Genomic DNA, 17,505 nt, shown 5'->3' with positions numbered 1-17,505 from the left:
TGTTCATGTATAACATTTGGGTACATTGTACTCAGATCATACCCCTGGATGTACTTGATTTAATTCCATGCAGTCCTTTGAATTTAGTCACTTTTTTTCCATCAAATAATTTTTGGAACAAAATGGAGGACTGTTTACTGCCATGGTTCCTGGCCCTGCTCACAGCCACGCCCTCATTTTGTGAGGCAAAGAGAAATGCAACAACCCAGTGTGACTGGGATTTAAGGGCAAACAAGAACAGCCCAATACAGCGGTGTCAACAGATGGGCCCAGTCTCCCTGGTCAGGTACAAGCTCGGGAAGAGGGCAACACTTTGACCCAGCAGGCTCCCCCAGAGGTGGAGCTGAGGCAACATGACCCCTCTCACTCACACACACCATAATTACCTGTCAGAAAACACCTGGTATAGTGGACAGTATCTCCACCTGCCACATGGAAGACTGTGGTTGGGTTCCCCAAATGGGAGGATGCAGATTTTGGCGGCAGCTGTTGCCTTAAGGTTAAAGCAGCGAGGCTGAGACTGGAGGGTCATGACTGAAGTGCCCTTGGCAGCCCCTGCTATGGTTCTGTGTGTGTTCACAGCCCCAGTGTGTGTAGAATTGCTCACTATTGTGTGTTGGTGTTCACTAGCCTGGATGGGTTAAACACAGAGAAGCAATGTCCTTAAGGGGACTAATAAAGTTACTTTTTTCTTCTTTTTCTTCTGGAGTAATGGAGAGGTTGCTGTTAAAGCAGAGGCCAGGAGATGAAGCAGCAGATTGTGGATGATGTGGGAGACTGCAGACACTGCTCAGTTGCCGTTGTTGTAGTTACACTTAGTTTCACGTACGCTTCATTATGGCCAACCTGCTCCTGTGTCTTATTACTTTACACTGACTGCCACATCAGCAAGTTTTTTGGAAACTCCAGGTTGTGTATCCTGATGAATAAATAAGCCCCCCCAAAAAAACTAGCACTGCACACAGAGGGCATGCCCTGCAGCGCCTGGTCTTCTTCCAGGCTTTAACTTTCTCTATGACTTTAATGGAAGCCGAGTCAATACTGAGGGTGACAGAAGACTGGGGCCAGAATAATGAGGAGGATGAATAAGTAATCCAACAGACTTGAGTCTCTCTCTCTCTCTCTCTCTCTCTCTCTCTCTCTCTCTCTCTCTCTCTCTCTCTCGTCCTATACGAGCTGATTTAACATGTCTAAAACCTTGCCCTGGCAGAGATAAGTGTTCATACATATTCAGGCTTGTTGCATAATGTCAATGGAAGTTTTACTAGAAGAAAAAAAGTGAGTTCCTGTGAAGATAATGTCATCCGTATTTTAAACTTCCCAGAATTCATTGTAATGCATTAACTGGACGTGACAATACAGAACAGACCATAAAGACCATACTCTTTTATTATTACAGTGTTAAAATAATGTCCTGGGTGTCTTCGGACACAGCTGACTATGAAAACATCTGAGCAGAGATCGTTCTCATGATAAAATGTAAATATTCTGAAATTAAAATGGAAATTTTAACTTATAGCTGCTTCCGTACTCAGGGATGATTTAGTTATCTGTAAGAACATGGTGTGTATGACGTTCCTCTCTGATCAAACCCCCGTCTGGTTCTAGAGCATGTAAATCTGAGAGGAACACGGTCATCAGTAAGAGCTATAACGATTAGAACAAAAGCAGACACTAATCCTAACACAATTAATCTACACACAGCTCCAGTCCAAATGTGGGAGGAGTTATCTTTCCATGTGCACGGATACAAACACACACTGCTCCTCCACTGTGTTCTGTTTAAAGACACATTGCTGTGTGCTTTTATTTTATACAACGGACTCCGCCCATAATCTCCACCCTAAACAAAGCATGAGGAGCAACAGCCTCTAATCCAACTGCAGTAATGCACTGTCTATTATTTTACACCATCACACACCTACCATCTCCAACCAATCAGCATGCTCCATTTACTCCACCTCAGTTCCACCCTCAGTTTAACGCTATACAGTTTGGTCAGTAGGGGGAGCAGTGCACTCACCTCAAACTCCACCTACGAGTTCAGACGTAGCCTCACAGTTTGTCATTGGCTCATTATAGAAAAATCTGTATGAGTTACGGTGAGATTTATGTAAACGATATGTAAATAGGGTGCAGGTAGGCGGAGCTTGATTTCACATTAAAATTGATTCATCAGCTGTGCTCAGAGATAACACTAAAGTTGCACAAATCAGATGATGAAGAGTTTTTACGTCACACAGTGCACTCAGTCTAAGCTCCACACACTTGGAGGAGAACACTACCTGTCAGTTCTAATAAGTTGGGAGAGTGTTTACACCATTTTTGTGTGCAGGTATTAAAATGATTCACGTTTATTTTATAAGCAGAAGCATAATTGTGGCTAAGTTATGTGTGTTTATATAATTTGTGTAATTGCTTTAATACATTACTGTACATCGAATGTACACTCATGACCCTGGGCTGTCCACACTCAGCAGAAAAGTCCAAGCTGCCTGCGCCTCATTTCCTGCTTCACCATGTGATATTGAAGGGATTTGACTTTATGACAGTCTGGACTTGAGCTCCCACGCAAGGGACATGCACACTCATGCACACACACACACACACACACACACACACACACACACACTTTCTCTTGCTCCAGATTTATCAGGACTTTAAATGTATTAAATTTAGACAATCAATGATTTCATATGAGGATTAGTTTAAATTGAGGTTTAACTTATAGTTTATATTCTCACTTTTCTTAATGTCAAAAGATTTATCCCCAACATATTATACGCTCTCCGAATGTATTCATACCCTCCGCCCCCAATGACTTTCAGCTACTTCCAGTGAGACATATTATGCAAAAAGTCCCTTGCTCACTGTATTTTTACGTTGAAGGGCCTGAGTCATAAAATACGGGACAAAACAAGTCGTTCTGATTCTGTTACGCTTGGACGTCAAGTGCAGAGACTTCAGAATGGCCCCGCCCCCTCGTCTGAGTCTGTCCGATCACAGCGCTGGAGCCGTGTTTACGTGAGAGCACAAAGACGAGGTTAAACTCAGCAAAACAGACACAACGAGCGCGGAGAAATAAGAGCACTGAGTAAAAACGGAGAAGAAAGAGAACAGAGTGAAAACGGCTAAAAACCAGAGCTTCTGCTCCTCGCTCCTCACTGCTGTGCGCTCGGGGTCGGGGTGAACAGCGAGCGGCTCATTATCATTTAAAGGAACAGGGGCTGAAAGCAGGCGTTCTGAACAGGGGCTGTTTACACGGGGAGAACACTGCTGTGTTTCATTAAGACACAGAGCTTTTCCCTCGTGGAGAATGGTGAGTATATGTCCCCTTTATGGTGTGATCACGTACGTTCGCACACAGGCGTTCAGTCATACACACGCTTCAATACACTCCAATTCAAACAACATACTGATAGAACAGGAGCTCTGGAGCAGCTGCACATGATCATGGAAATCACCATGTTACCACAGTAGCAGCATGAGCAAGAAGGCTAAAAGAAGCCTGGGCTATGGGGCAGTGGGACCGTGTTCTCTGGAGTGATGGAGTTAACACTGGGAGTAGTTAGATTGTTTTTTGTGACCCAGAACTCATCCAAAATTAGCAGCTGAGATGACTAATGCACTGATGTTTCCATGATTTCATGGTTAAATCTAATCCTCACAGCAGAGTTCAACAAGTGTCTACATTATGAGCAAGTTTTTATACCATACATATGTAAATAAATGTAGTATATGTGTGTAATTACATGTTATACATGAGATATGTATATAAAACTACTTATTTATAAGATGTGTATTATGTATTATGTACTGAAAATTGACCCACACACACACACACACACGCACACAAACACAACATGTCCCTTGTCCCTTCTGTCCAGCATTAATCAAATGAGATGTCCTCTTTGTTTGGCCCTTCTTCGTGGATTATATTCTCAGTCCAGGTGCATCAGGCCACAGTCGCAACAAGAACATCACATAATCCAATCGATGGAGGATTACAGCCTTCAGAAATGACAGCTTCTCAAACCTGAGCGCTGAATGCTGCTTACAAAACGATTCAGTATCTGCACCACAACAGGATGTAGAAGTAAACTCAGGCAGATTTTGGGGTCCTGTACTACAGTGGGGCCCTCTGTTCCTTACTATGTGGGCTATGTTTCATCTGTTGGTTCCTTTAGGGATAATTTCGCATTTGAATATTTCAGTTTATTCGAAAAAAAAAAAACGGTCACTCTGCTGGTACCCTGAAGGGCACATATCCAGTGTCTTTAATTAGGGATCATAACTGTACCTTACCCTACATTAATTGTAGATTTTAAATGTATTTTATTCAGTTATTTAATTTGACACAGTGAAAGATTACCGAGATCCCCCTCTCCTTCTGGAGAAGAGAATGTAATGAACCTTTAGGAACACAACTGGACTCTAACACAACTGCTGTACCTTTAAACATACACTACACTGTCTGTACCTTTAAAGATACACTACACTGTCTGTACCTTTAAAGATGCACTACACTGTCTGTACCTTTAAAGACACACTACACTGTCTGTACCTTTAAAGATACACTACACTGTCTGTACCTTTATAGATACACTACACTGTCTGTACCTTTAAAGATACACTACACTGTCTGTACCTTTAAATATACACTACACTGTCTGTACCTTTAAATATACACTACACTGTCTGTACCTTTAAATATACACTACACTGTCTGTACCTTTAAATATACACTACACTGTCTGTACCTTTAAAGATACACTACGCTGTCTGTACCTTTAAAGATACACTACACTGTCTGGACCTGTAAAGATACACTACGCTGTCTGTACCTTTAAAGATACACTACACTGTCTGTACCTTTAAAGATACACTACACTGCTGAACCTTTAAAGACACACTACACTGCTGTACCTTTAAAGATACACTACACTGTCTGTACCTTTAAATATACACTACACTGTCTGTACCTTTAAAGATACACTACGCTGTCTGTACCTTTAAAGATACACTACACTGTCTGTACCTTTAAAGATACACTACACTGTCTGTACCTTTAAATATACACTACACTGTCTGTACCTTTAAAGATACACTACGCTGTCTGTACCTTTAAAGATACACTACACTGCTGTACCTTTAAAGACACACTACACTGCTGTACCTTTAAAGATACACTACACTGTCTGTACCTTTAAATATACACTACACTGTCTGTACCTTTAAAGATACACTACGCTGTCTGTACCTTTAAAGATACACTACACTGTCTGGACCTGTAAAGATACACTACGCTGTCTGTACCTTTAAAGATACACTACACTGTCTGTACCTTTAAAGATACACTACACTGCTGTACCTTTAAAGACACACTACACTGCTGTACCTTTAAAGATACACTACACTGTCTGTACCTTTAAATATGCACTACACTGTCTGTACCTTTAAAGATACACTACACTGTCTGTACCTTTAAATATACACTACACTGTCTGTACCTTTATAGATACACTACACTGTCTGTACCTTTAAAGATACACTACACTGTCTGTACCTTTAAAGATACACTACACTGTCTGTACTTTTAAAGATACACTACACTGTCTGTACCTTTAAAGATACACTACCTGTCTGTACCTTTAAAGATACACTACACGTCTGTACCTTTAAACTTACACTACACTGTCTGTACCTTTAAAGATACACTACACGTCTGTACCTTTAAACTTACACTACACTGTCTGTACCTTTAAAGATACACTACATGTCTGTACCTTTAAACTTACACTACACTGTCTGTACTTTTAAAGATACACTACACTGTCTGTACCTTTAAACTTACACTACACTGTCTGGACCTTTAAAGATACACTACACTGTCTGTACCTTTAAAGATACACTACACTGACTGTACCTTTAAACATACACTACACGTCTGTACCTTTAAAGATACACTACACTGTTTGTACATTTAAAGATACACTACACTGTCTGTACCTTTAAAGATACACTACACTGTCTGGACCTTTAAAGATACACTACACTGTCTGTACTTTTAAAGATACACTACACTGTCTGTACCTTTAAAGATACACTACACGTCTGTACCTTTAAACTTACACTACACTGTCTGTACCTTTAAAGATACACTACACGTCTGTACCTTTAAACTTACACTACACTGTCTGGACCTTTAAAGATACACTACACTGTTTGTACCTTTATAGATACACTACACTGTCTGTACCTTTAAAGATACACTACACGTCTGTACCTTTAAACATACACTACACTGTCTGTACCTTTAAACATACACTACACGTCTGTACCTTTAAAGATACACTACACTGTTTGTACCTTTAAAGATACACTACACTGTCTGTACCTTTAAAGATACACTACACGTCTGTACCTTTAAAGATACACTACACTGTCTGTACCTTTATAGATACACTACACTGTCTGTACCTTTAAAGATACACTACACGTCTGTACCTTTATAGATACACTACACTGTCTGTACCCTTAAAGATACACTACACTGTATGTACCTTTAAAGATACACTACACTGTCTGTACCTTTAAAGATACACTACACTGTCTGTACTTTTAAAGATACACTACACTGTCTGTACCTTTAAAGATACACTACCTGTCTGTACCTTTAAATATACACTACACGTCTGTACCTTTAAACTTACACTACACTGTCTGTACTTTTAAAGATACACTACACTGTCTGTACCTTTAAAGATACACTACACGCCTGTACCTTTAAACTTACACTACACTGTCTGTACCTTTAAAGATACACTACACGTCTGTACCTTTAAACTTACACTACACTGTCTGTACCTTTAAAGATACACTACATGTCTGTACCTTTAAACTTACACTACACTGTCTGTACTTTTAAAGATACACTACACTGTCTGTACCTTTAAATTTACACTACACTGTCTGGACCTTTAAAGATACACTACACTGTCTGTACCTTTAAAGATACACTACACTGTCTGTACCTTTAAAGATACACTACACTGTCTGTACCTTTAAACATACACTACACGTCTGTACCTTTAAACATACACTACACTGTTTGTACCTTTAAAGATACACTACACTGTCTGTACCTTTAAAGATACACTACACTGTCTGGACCTTTAAAGATATACTACACTGTCTGTACTTTTAAAGATACACTACACTGTGTGTACCTTTAAAGATACACTACACGTCTGTACCTTTAAACTTACACTACACTGTCTGGACCTTTAAAGATACACTACACTGTTTGTACCTTTATAGATACACTACACTGTGTGTACCTTTAAAGATGCACTACACTGTCTGTACCTTTAAACATACACTACACTGTCTGTACCTTTAAACATACACTACACGTCTGTACCTTTAAAGAGTACCTTTAAAGATACACTACACCCCTGTACCTTTAAAGATACACTACACTATCTGTACCTTTATAGATACACTACACTGTCTGTACCTTTAAAGATACACTACACTATCTGTACCTTTATAGATACACTACACTGTCTGTACCTTTAAAGATACACTACACTATCTGTACCTTTATAGATACACTACACTGTCTGTACCTTTAAAGATACACTACACTGTCTGTACCTTTAAAGATACACTACGTTGTCTGTACCTTTAAAGATACACTACACTGTCTGTACCTTTAAAGATACACTACGTTGTCTGTACCTTTAAAGATACACTACACTGTCTGTACCTTTATAGATACACTACACTGTCTGTACCTTTAAAGATACACTACACTGTCTGTACCTTTATAGATACACTACACTGTCTGTACCTTTATAGATACACTACACTGTCTGTACCTTTAAAGATACACTACACTGTCTGTACCTTTATAGACACACTACACTGTCTGTACCTTTAAAGATACACTACACTGTCTGTACCTTTATAGATACACTACACTGTCTGTACCTTTATAGATACACTACACTGTCTGTACCTTTTAAAGATACACTACACTGTCTGTACCTTTAAAGATACACTACACTGTCTGTACCTTTAAAGATACACTACACTGTCTGTACTTTTAAAGATACACTACACTGTCTGTACCTTTAAACTTACACTACACTGTCTGTACCTTTAAAGATACACTACACTGTCTGTACTTTTAAAGATACACTACACTGTCTGTACCTTTAAAGATACACTACACTTCTTTCTGAGAGAGTAAAACAATCATGGGTCAGTGTTCGTACCCTGGTCAGGGTGAGTCTAGTGGTTATTAACATGTATACTCCGACATGTGCATGTTGTATTAACTTGTAGACCTTTATAAATCTAGCGCCGTAAAAATCAAGTGGATGCATGTAATCGCCTTTGCAATGTTAACAATATACAAGATGCAGTGCTCTGATGAGGTGGCTGCACTGTCATGTACTCGGTTTAAAGATGTATGTTTACTGAGGATGTGAAGAGAGAGCAACCCAGATTACTCAAGTGCCCAGCTCCCAATCACAGATCCCTGTTCCGCCGTCATTATCCACATGAGCGCTCACATTCACCGAGCTGATTGATAATTGCTGGGTGGTGCATTTGTGTCTCCGAATGGCATCCTGTCGTAATTACAGACCGTCAAAGCCGCTCTGTTTTAAACACAGAGACTCTGTGTCTATATTCACACGCTGTGTCCAAACAAGCCAGTGTTTGCCTCTTCATAGACTCAATGTTTTCTCTGAGTGTGTGTGAGACGTGATGGTTGGTGCTGAGAGGGTTTTTTCTTTTTTTGACGACCAATATTTGCTTTCTTTGAAGAGCCTAGTGCTCAGACTCTTAGCTCGGGAGAGAGGGCTTAGCTCATGAAAGATTAAAAATAAAAGCACGAATAAGGGCTTGTGGAAGGTACAGTTAATGTCAAATGTTCATATATAACTGGGCTATATGTTTATTATTGTAAATCTACTTTATTCATGTCAGAGGTCATTCTAAAACTACTCATTAGAAAGATATTCACTTGAGCTACATCTAATTGTCAGTGTGAAAGAACTGAGGGATTTCAGCAACCTCTGTTTGGCAAAATGTTAAACTAGGAAGTAATTACAGCAGCTGTGACTCTACTTAAGGGCTTAACTTTACAGTCAGTGTATTTTTTGATCTTGATTCAAATGAAAAATCAGTGCAAAAAAAAAAAAAAAAAAAAAAAAAAAAAAAAACAAGGAAGACTTCAGAACCAAAAAAAAAACGTGCAACTAGTCTAATTCCACCACAGGAGCAATGTCCAAGTAACTTAAGAAACCACAAGCAACTGTACAAACAACAATATACAAATGTAACTATTGGTATCAGGGTCTCCCCCATTGTGTTGGTTTGGTTTTCTCTCTCCCACATGTTCCCCTTAGTCACGCCCCTCCACCAGTAGCCGGGTAAAGTCATATGACTAGGTTCACAGGTGATCCTTATCCTGCCTGTCTATTTAAGGTTTGTCTAAGTGTCTGTGTGTCACGGTTCATTTTAGTTCTGGAGTATTTTATAATTCCCTGTGTCTTTGTACCTTTATGTTCACTAGTTTTGTTTATTAACACATCTATTCACCTCAGTGTTCTATTCTCTCTGTTAATAACCAGTCTGTTATTCAGAAAGAAATGCAAATTAAGTCCCAGAGCTGAACAAAATTAAGCCCAAATATTCAAATAAAATCAAAGACAAAACTAAAGGATGATATCTCTACCAGGTGAATCAGGTCCTGGTTCTGGTTCTGGAAGTGGGTTCTTGTTTAGTGGCTGTTCTCTCGTGGTTCAGAGCGAGTCGAGTAGGGACTAAACCATGGCGTGTAAACCTTGCAGAGCGCTGATTGTCCAGAGAGAGTCGTCACTCTACGCCACGCAACGCAGACGACCAGCACCAACTCTCCATCTGTAAAATCTCCAGCTGCAGCAGAGATCACGTTTGTTTTTATCCGACTCACGACGGCAGCTCGTAAAATAACGCCGTGGTCTTTTGAAGGGGTTCAAATGCTCCTTGGATCGGTGGCCGACGAAAGAATCCAGCGAGAGCTGGACGCTGCAACAAGGAAGGAACAAACTCTACTGATCTGTCTGAACTGATGACGAAGCTGTGTTCAGTCCCAAACAACAACAACACGCCAATACACCATGAATAACTGTACATGTATCACTCCACATTACAGGTGTGTCTGCTTTTAACCCTTCATTAAGCTTTATCACTAATCGGGTTGGGGGGGGGGGGTCTACAGCTGCAGCAGACTTGGGCTTTGGGTGGGTTTGAATGAATTTGCTGCATTCAGACGGTGGATTGGGTTCTGCTCTAAACGTTATTATTATTATTTCTACAGGAGTTGTTTTTTTACACATTAGAAATAGTTATTTGTAAGAGTTTAAAACACCAACACAGTGTCACAGATCTTATGAAGACATATGGAACTAGAATATTGACATTTATGATTATTGAGAACACTTAAAAAGAAGAGGAGCCAGCCGTTATGTCTCGGTTCTGAACACTTTTACAGGTCTGCGGTATTAAAGCCTGGGATGATGTACAGACACAATATCGCTGCCTGATGGTGTGATATTGCAGTTTAACTGGAGCTAAGTGGCAGAGAGTTGAAGCAAAGGTGTCTAAAGGTGAGGTTAACCTCTGTAGCACTGGGGTTTTACACTGGAGACATGAGACCGACACAGACACCAGTGTAGAGTCCTGAAAATGTCTAAATATCATCTAGTTACACGCTGCATTATTTCACACACTCACACACACACACACACACACACACACACACCCAGTCACTCTCACACACACACACACACACACACACACACACACACTCACCCAGTCACTCACACACACACGGACAGACAGACGGACACAGACGGATAGACACAGCCTCAGAGTTTGGAGCCAGAGCTTTGAGAGGAGGAACTTTTGGCTTCTCCACTTTGGCTCCTCCACATGATTTGATCTGGTCCAGAAGATCCTCTCTAAATGCTCTGTGGACTCTGAACGAACAGCACCCCGTGGATAAACGGATTTCTCCCCATAAGAATTATTTTAACACGACTCAGTGAATATTAAAACAGGATTAAAAAGGAAAACGGACTGAAGATTAAATGCTGGATCTCTGAGCACAGCGATGATCTGAACACAGCTCCTTTGTGAGTGAAACACTCTTGATAATCATCTGCTGGTCGCTGCTCAGAGTCCGGTGTGTATGTGTGTGTGTGTGTGTGTGTGTGGGTGTGTGTGTGAGAGAGGCCTCACTCAGAAGCCCAGAGACAGACTGTGGATTCTCTTTAATAAAGTCATTACACTAGCTACATATTGATTTTAAAATGTTTTTCTTTGTTTATAAAGCACTACATGGTCTTTCTGCAGACTTCTTTTCGGAAATGCTTTTAGTTATGAACCAGGAACAGCTCTTAGATCCTCCAGTGCCTCTCTTTTTTGCTCTGCTCTGAACTTCCACAGCCCTCCAGTAGACGTGAGAGGAGCTAAAAATATTTTTATATTAAAATGCAAACTAAAAGCCTACTTACAAACCTTTACTTTTTTTAACTATTACTATTCATTATTAGGGAGTCAGGGTGGTGCAGCAGGTAGTGTCTCTGTCACGGCTCCAGGGTCCTGTGAGTTCGATTCCTGCTCCGGGTGACTGTCTGTGAGGAGTGTGGTGTGTTCTCTCTGTGTCTGCGTGGGTTTCCTCCGGGTGACTGTCTGTGAGGAGTGTGGTGTGTTCTCTCTGTGTCTGCGTGGGTTTCCTTCGGGTGACTGTCTGTGAGGAGTGTGGTTTATTCTCCCTGTGTCTGCGTGGTAAAGATGTGAAATGCAAAATAATGCTACATATGTTTCAGAAGTTAAGAAAGAGCAAGCTCACCTGTGGTTGGATGTTGATGTTGTGAGCGACCCCATCATCTTGGCACATCTTTTTCAAACTGCAGAAAGACAACGAATCTGCGAGAGCTTGAACAACAGTAGGATTGATTTAAAGGCTTATTTTTGTGGTCTGTTTCTGCTCAAAATCACATAAACACATGCACGTGCATTATTTCAGGTGATAAACAAACTCGTAGTGCATTAAGCCAAGCATGTAACATTGATAATGAGAGGTGTGGAGATATGAAGGAGACGTAAGTAATTTAGTCGTTATTTTTGAGCTTCATCAGACTTATGCATCTTTAACAAGCATATAATTAACCCCACATGGCTGGCGGGAGTGTAGAGGTGCATTATTAATGGAGAAATATTATGTTACCTGGTTCATTACTCACAGATCTGTGTTGGAGGGACATTAGGAGATTACAAACTGAGAAGCAGATAGTGGGTGAGAAGCTAGTGATGGAAACTTCATGAGGTAATCTCCAACAATGTGGCTGAGATTGAGATAAGAGACAGGGGCTGGTTGAAGTGTTCCAAAACTTCAAAAATGCAGTGTATATATATCATAAAGAGGAGCAGTGCTGATATCCTTAACACTTGTACCTATTTTATAATCACTAAGCAAGCTCCTGTATACTTGGAGACCCACAGCAGTGTTCTCCCCCTGTGTAAACAGCCCCTGTTCAGAACGCCCGCTTTCAGCACCTGTTCCTTTAAATGATAATGAGCCGCTCGCTGTTCACCCCGACCCCGAGCGCACAGCAGTGAGGAGCGAGGAGCAGAAGCTCTGGTTTTTAGCCGTTTTCACTCTGTTCTCTTTCTTCTCTGTTCACATTTTCTTTGTTTTTAGATATACCTCCATTAGCTACACAGTCTGGTTCTACCTGCCGTTTTAAAATAAAGCTCTATTGTTTATGTGTTTGATCAGAGGGTGGGACCCTGGGTGTCTCCTCCAAAGGTTTCTTCCTCCACCCGACTGTAGCTTTGTGACACCTTCTAGTTGTTAAAAGCAATATACATATAAAATTGCCTGAACCGATTGGGCTCCCATCCACTGGTGGCACTGTTTCCACAAATCCACACACACTCTATGTTCTGAACCTGAAGGAGAATAACAGAAACAGCACTGTAAACTGACCCTCTGGAGATTAGAGTTAAGACTAAGGTTAGGGGCAGGGTTAAGGTTAGCTGATCATGCAGGATAGCAGATAGATACCAGAAATAAATTTGTACAAATGCAAAGGATGAATTATATGTAGTACACATTGGATAAATCCTGGTAATTGACTTTTATTTAAATGTGTACTAACTCACCTTCATCCTGATGATGTGGTTGTGTGGGATTGCCCACTCTCTATTTATCTCTCTGCTCACAGTGAGAGCAGGTTTCTGTCTGCTGATGTGAAAGGTCTGGGCAGTTTACATTCTCAGATGCATTTAGCTGTTCTATGGTGTTTTATAAAAATATCATTGGGTTGGCCTTGTTTTATTCTGCAAAGTGCTTTCTATTAGCTACCCACATTATCCTCATAGCTCCAGGGTAAATCTCAGAAAGCTAAATTTGGACACAGATCCCCTGTTCAGTTCCGTAAATCAGGTCTGTAAATCTGATCAAGACAAGAGAGAAGAAAATAACAGCTTTTCAGAGTTAGCCATATTCAGAGTTCACATATTTGTTGATGCTAATAGCTGCGGTGACGGACAGCATGCTAACAATGTGACAGTGAGGCCGTGTGTGTGTGTGGGGGGGCTGGCCTGTGGTGAGAGCCAGATGGTCAGATGTTAACATGGTGAATCGGGGCCATGTCGGCCAGGGGATCTATCAGTCAAAGCGACTCCCCCAGACTGCGGGGGTTTGATAGCAAGGCTTCAGGAATCTGCCTGGAGAAAAGAGCTAGCATCTTCTCATTAGAGCACAACATCATTCACCACTGATACAGTCATCTCCCACTAAATCAGCAGCATGAGACAGCGGGAAGCAGCTCTAAGACTACGTTTTACTCATTCATTCATTCATTCATTCATTAAATAATAATGTAATCATAATAACAGTATTTTTTTATTATTTCTTATCAAAATATGTGGAGATAAGAATTTTAATATGTACTCTGTATATTTCAATTATATTTGTATGGCATTTGGCAGGAATCTGGACAATGTGAGTGTGTGTGTGAGTGACTGGGTGAGTGTGTGGCACTGTCCACAGGTGTGAGTGTGTGTGAGTGACTGGGTGAGTGTGTGAGTGACTGGGTGAGTGTGTGAGTGACATGATGAGTGTGTGAAACTGTCCACAGGTGTGTGTGTGAGAGTGACTGGATGAGTGTGTGAAACTGTCCACAGGTGTGGGTGTGTGTGAGTGACATGATAAGTGTGTGAAATTGTCCACAGGTGTGAGTGTGTGAGTGACTGGGTGAGTGTGTGAGTGACATGATGAGTGCGTGACATTGTCCACAGGTGTGTGTGAGTGAGTGACTGGGTGAGTGTGTGAGTGACTGGGTGAGTGTGTGAATCTGCCTACAGGTGTGAGTGTGTGAGTGACATGATGAGTGTGTGAAACTGTCCACAGGTGTGAGTGTGTGAGTGACATGATGAGTGTGTGTCAATCTGCCCACAGGTGTGAGTGTGCGAGTGACATGATGAGTGTGTGAAACTGTCCACAGGTGTGAGTGTGTGAGTGACATGATGAGTGTGTGAAACTGTCCACAGGTGTGAGTGTGTGAGTGACATGATGAGTGTGTGTCAATCTGCCCACAGGTGTGGGTGTGTGTGAGTGACATGATGAGTGTGTGAAACTGTCCACAGGTGTGAGTGTGTGAGTGACATGATGAGTGTGTGAATCTGCCTACAGGTGTGAGTGTGTGAGTGACATGATGAATGTGTGAAACTGTCCACAGGTGTGAGTGTGTGAGTGACTGGGTGAGTGTGTGAGTGACATGATGAGTGCGTGACATTGTCCACAGGTGTGTGTGAGTGAGTGACTGGGTGAGTGTGCGAGTGACTGGGTGAGTGTGTGAATCTGCCTACAGGTGTGAGTGTGTGAGTGACATGATGAGTGTGTGAAACTGTCCACAGGTGTGGGTGTGTGTGAGTGACTGGGTGAGTGTGTGAGTGACATGATGAGTGTGTGAAACTGTCCACAGGTGAGGGTGTGTGTGAGTGACTGGGTGAGTGTGTGAGTGATTGGTGAGTGTGTGAATCTGCCCGCAGGTGTGAGTGTGTGAGTGACATGATGAGTGTGTGAAACTGTCCACAGGTGTGAGTGTGTGAGTGACATGATGAGTGTGTGAAACTGTTCACAGGTGTGAGTGTGTGAGTGACATGATGAGTGTGTGAAACTGTCCACAGGTGTGAGTGTGTGAGTGACATGATGAGTGTGTGAAACTGTCCACAGGTGTGGGTGTGTGTGAGTGACATGATGAATGTGTGAAACTGTCCACAGGTGTGAGTGTGTGAGTGACTGGGTGAGTGTGTGAGTGACATGATGAGTGTGTGACATTGTCCACAGGTGTGTGTGAGTGAGTGACTGGGTGAGTGTGCGAGTGACTGGGTGAGTGTGTGAATCTGCCTACAGGTGTGAGTGTGTGAGTGACATGAGGAGTGTGTGAAACTGTCCACAGGTGTGAGTGTGTGAGTGACATGATGAGTGTGTGAATCTGCCCACAGGTGTGAGTGTGCGAGTGACATGATGAGTGTGTGAAACTGTCCACAGGTGTGGGTGTGTGTGAGTGACTGGGTGAGTGTGTGAGTGACATGATGAGTGTGTGAAACTGTCCACAGGTGAGGGTGTGTGTGAGTGACTGGGTGAGTGTGTGAGTGATTGGTGAGTGTGTGAATCTGCCCACAGGTGTGAGTGTGTGAGTGACATGATGAGTGTGTGTGAATCTGCCCACAGGTGTGAGTGTGTGAGTGACTGGGTGAGTGTGTGAGTGACATGATGAGTGCGTGACATTGTCCACAGATGTGTTTGAGTGAGTGACTGGGTGAGTGTGTGAGTGACTGGGTGAGTGTGTGAATCTGTCCACAGGTTTGAGTGTGTGAGTGACATGATGAGTGTGTGAAATTGTCCACAGTTGTGAGTGACTGGGTGAGTGTGTGAAACTGTCCACAGTTGTGAGTGTGTGAGTGACTGGGTAAGTGTGTGAAACTGTCCACAGGTGTGAGTGTGTGAGTGACATGATGAGTGTGTGAAACTGTCCACAGGTGTGGGTGTGTGTGAGTGACATGATGAGTGTGTGAAACTGTCCACAGGTGTGGGTGTGTGTGAGTGACTGGGTGAGTGTGTGAGTGACATGATGAGTGTGTGAAACTGTCCACAGGTGAGGGTGTGTGTGAGTGACTGGGTGAGTGTGTGAGTGATTGGTGAGTGTGTGAATCTGCCCACAGGTGTGAGTGTGTGAGTGACATGATGAGTGTGTGTGAATCTGCCTACAGGTGTGAGTGTGTGAGTGACTGGGTGAGTGTGTGAATCTGTCCACAGGTGTGAGTGTGAGAGTGACTGGGTGAGTGTGTGAAACTGTCCACAGTTGTGAGTGTGTGAGTGACTGGGTGAGTGTGTGAAACTGTCCACAGGTGTGAGTGTGTGAGTGACATGATGAGTGTGTGAAACTTTCCACAGGTGTGGGTGTGTGTGAGTGACATGATGAGTGTGTGAAACTGTCCACAGGTGTGAGTGTGTGAGTGACTGGGTGAGTGTGTGAGTGACATGATGAGTGCGTGACATTGTCCATAGGTGTGTGTGAGTGAGTGACTGGGTGAGTGTGTGAGTGACTGGGTGAGTGTGTGAATCTGTCCACAGGTGTGAGTGTGAGAGTGACTGGGTGAGTGTGTGAAACTGTCCACAGTTGTGAGTGTGTGAGTGACTGGGTGAGTGTGTGAAACTGTCCACAGGTGTGAGTGTGTGAGTGACATGATGAGTGTGTGAAACTGTCCACAGGTGTGGGTGTGTGTGAGTGACATGATGAGTGTGTGAAACTGTCCACAGGTGTGTGTGAGTGAGTGACTGGGTGAGTGTGTTAATCAGTCCACAGGTGTGAGTGTGAGAGTGTGTGAGTGACATGATGAGTGTGTGAAACTGTCCACAGTTGTGAGTGACTGGGTGAGTGTGTGACACTGTCCACAGGTGTGAGAGTGTGAGTGATTGGGTGAGTGTGTGAAACTGTCCAGAGGTGTGAGTGTGTGAGTGACTGGGTAAGTGTGTGAAACTGTCCACAGGTGTGGGTGTGTGTGAGTGACATGATGAGTGTGTGAAACTGTCCACAGGTGTGGGTGTGTGTGAGTGACTGGGTGAGTGTGTGAGTGACATGATGAGTGTGTGAAACTGTCCACAGGTGAGGGTGTGTGTGAGTGACTGGGTGAGTGTGTGAGTGATTGGTGAGTGTGTGAATCTGCCCACAGGTGTGAGTGTGTGAGTGACATGATGAGTGTGTGTGAATCTGCCTACAGGTGTGAGTGTGTGAGTGACTGGGTGAGTGTGTGAGTGACATGATGAGTGCGTGACATTGTCCACAAGTGTGTGTGAGTGAGTGACTGGGTGAGTGTGTGAATCTGTCCACAGGTGTGAGTGTGAGAGTGACTGGGTGAGTGTGTGAAACT

General features: G+C 42.5%; 1 pseudogene; it reads right to left on the bottom strand.

Moving 5' to 3' along the window:
* Window positions 1–17,505, bottom strand: part of LOC136705505 (trichohyalin-like) — a 36,017-nt pseudogene that overhangs the window by 6,909 nt on the left and 11,603 nt on the right.

Source organism: Hoplias malabaricus, chromosome 8 (assembly GCF_029633855.1).
Source record: "Hoplias malabaricus isolate fHopMal1 chromosome 8, fHopMal1.hap1, whole genome shotgun sequence".
In the NCBI taxonomy this organism is placed as follows: domain Eukaryota; kingdom Metazoa; phylum Chordata; class Actinopteri; order Characiformes; family Erythrinidae; genus Hoplias; species Hoplias malabaricus.
This window is presented reverse-complemented; position numbering and strand designations above follow the sequence as displayed.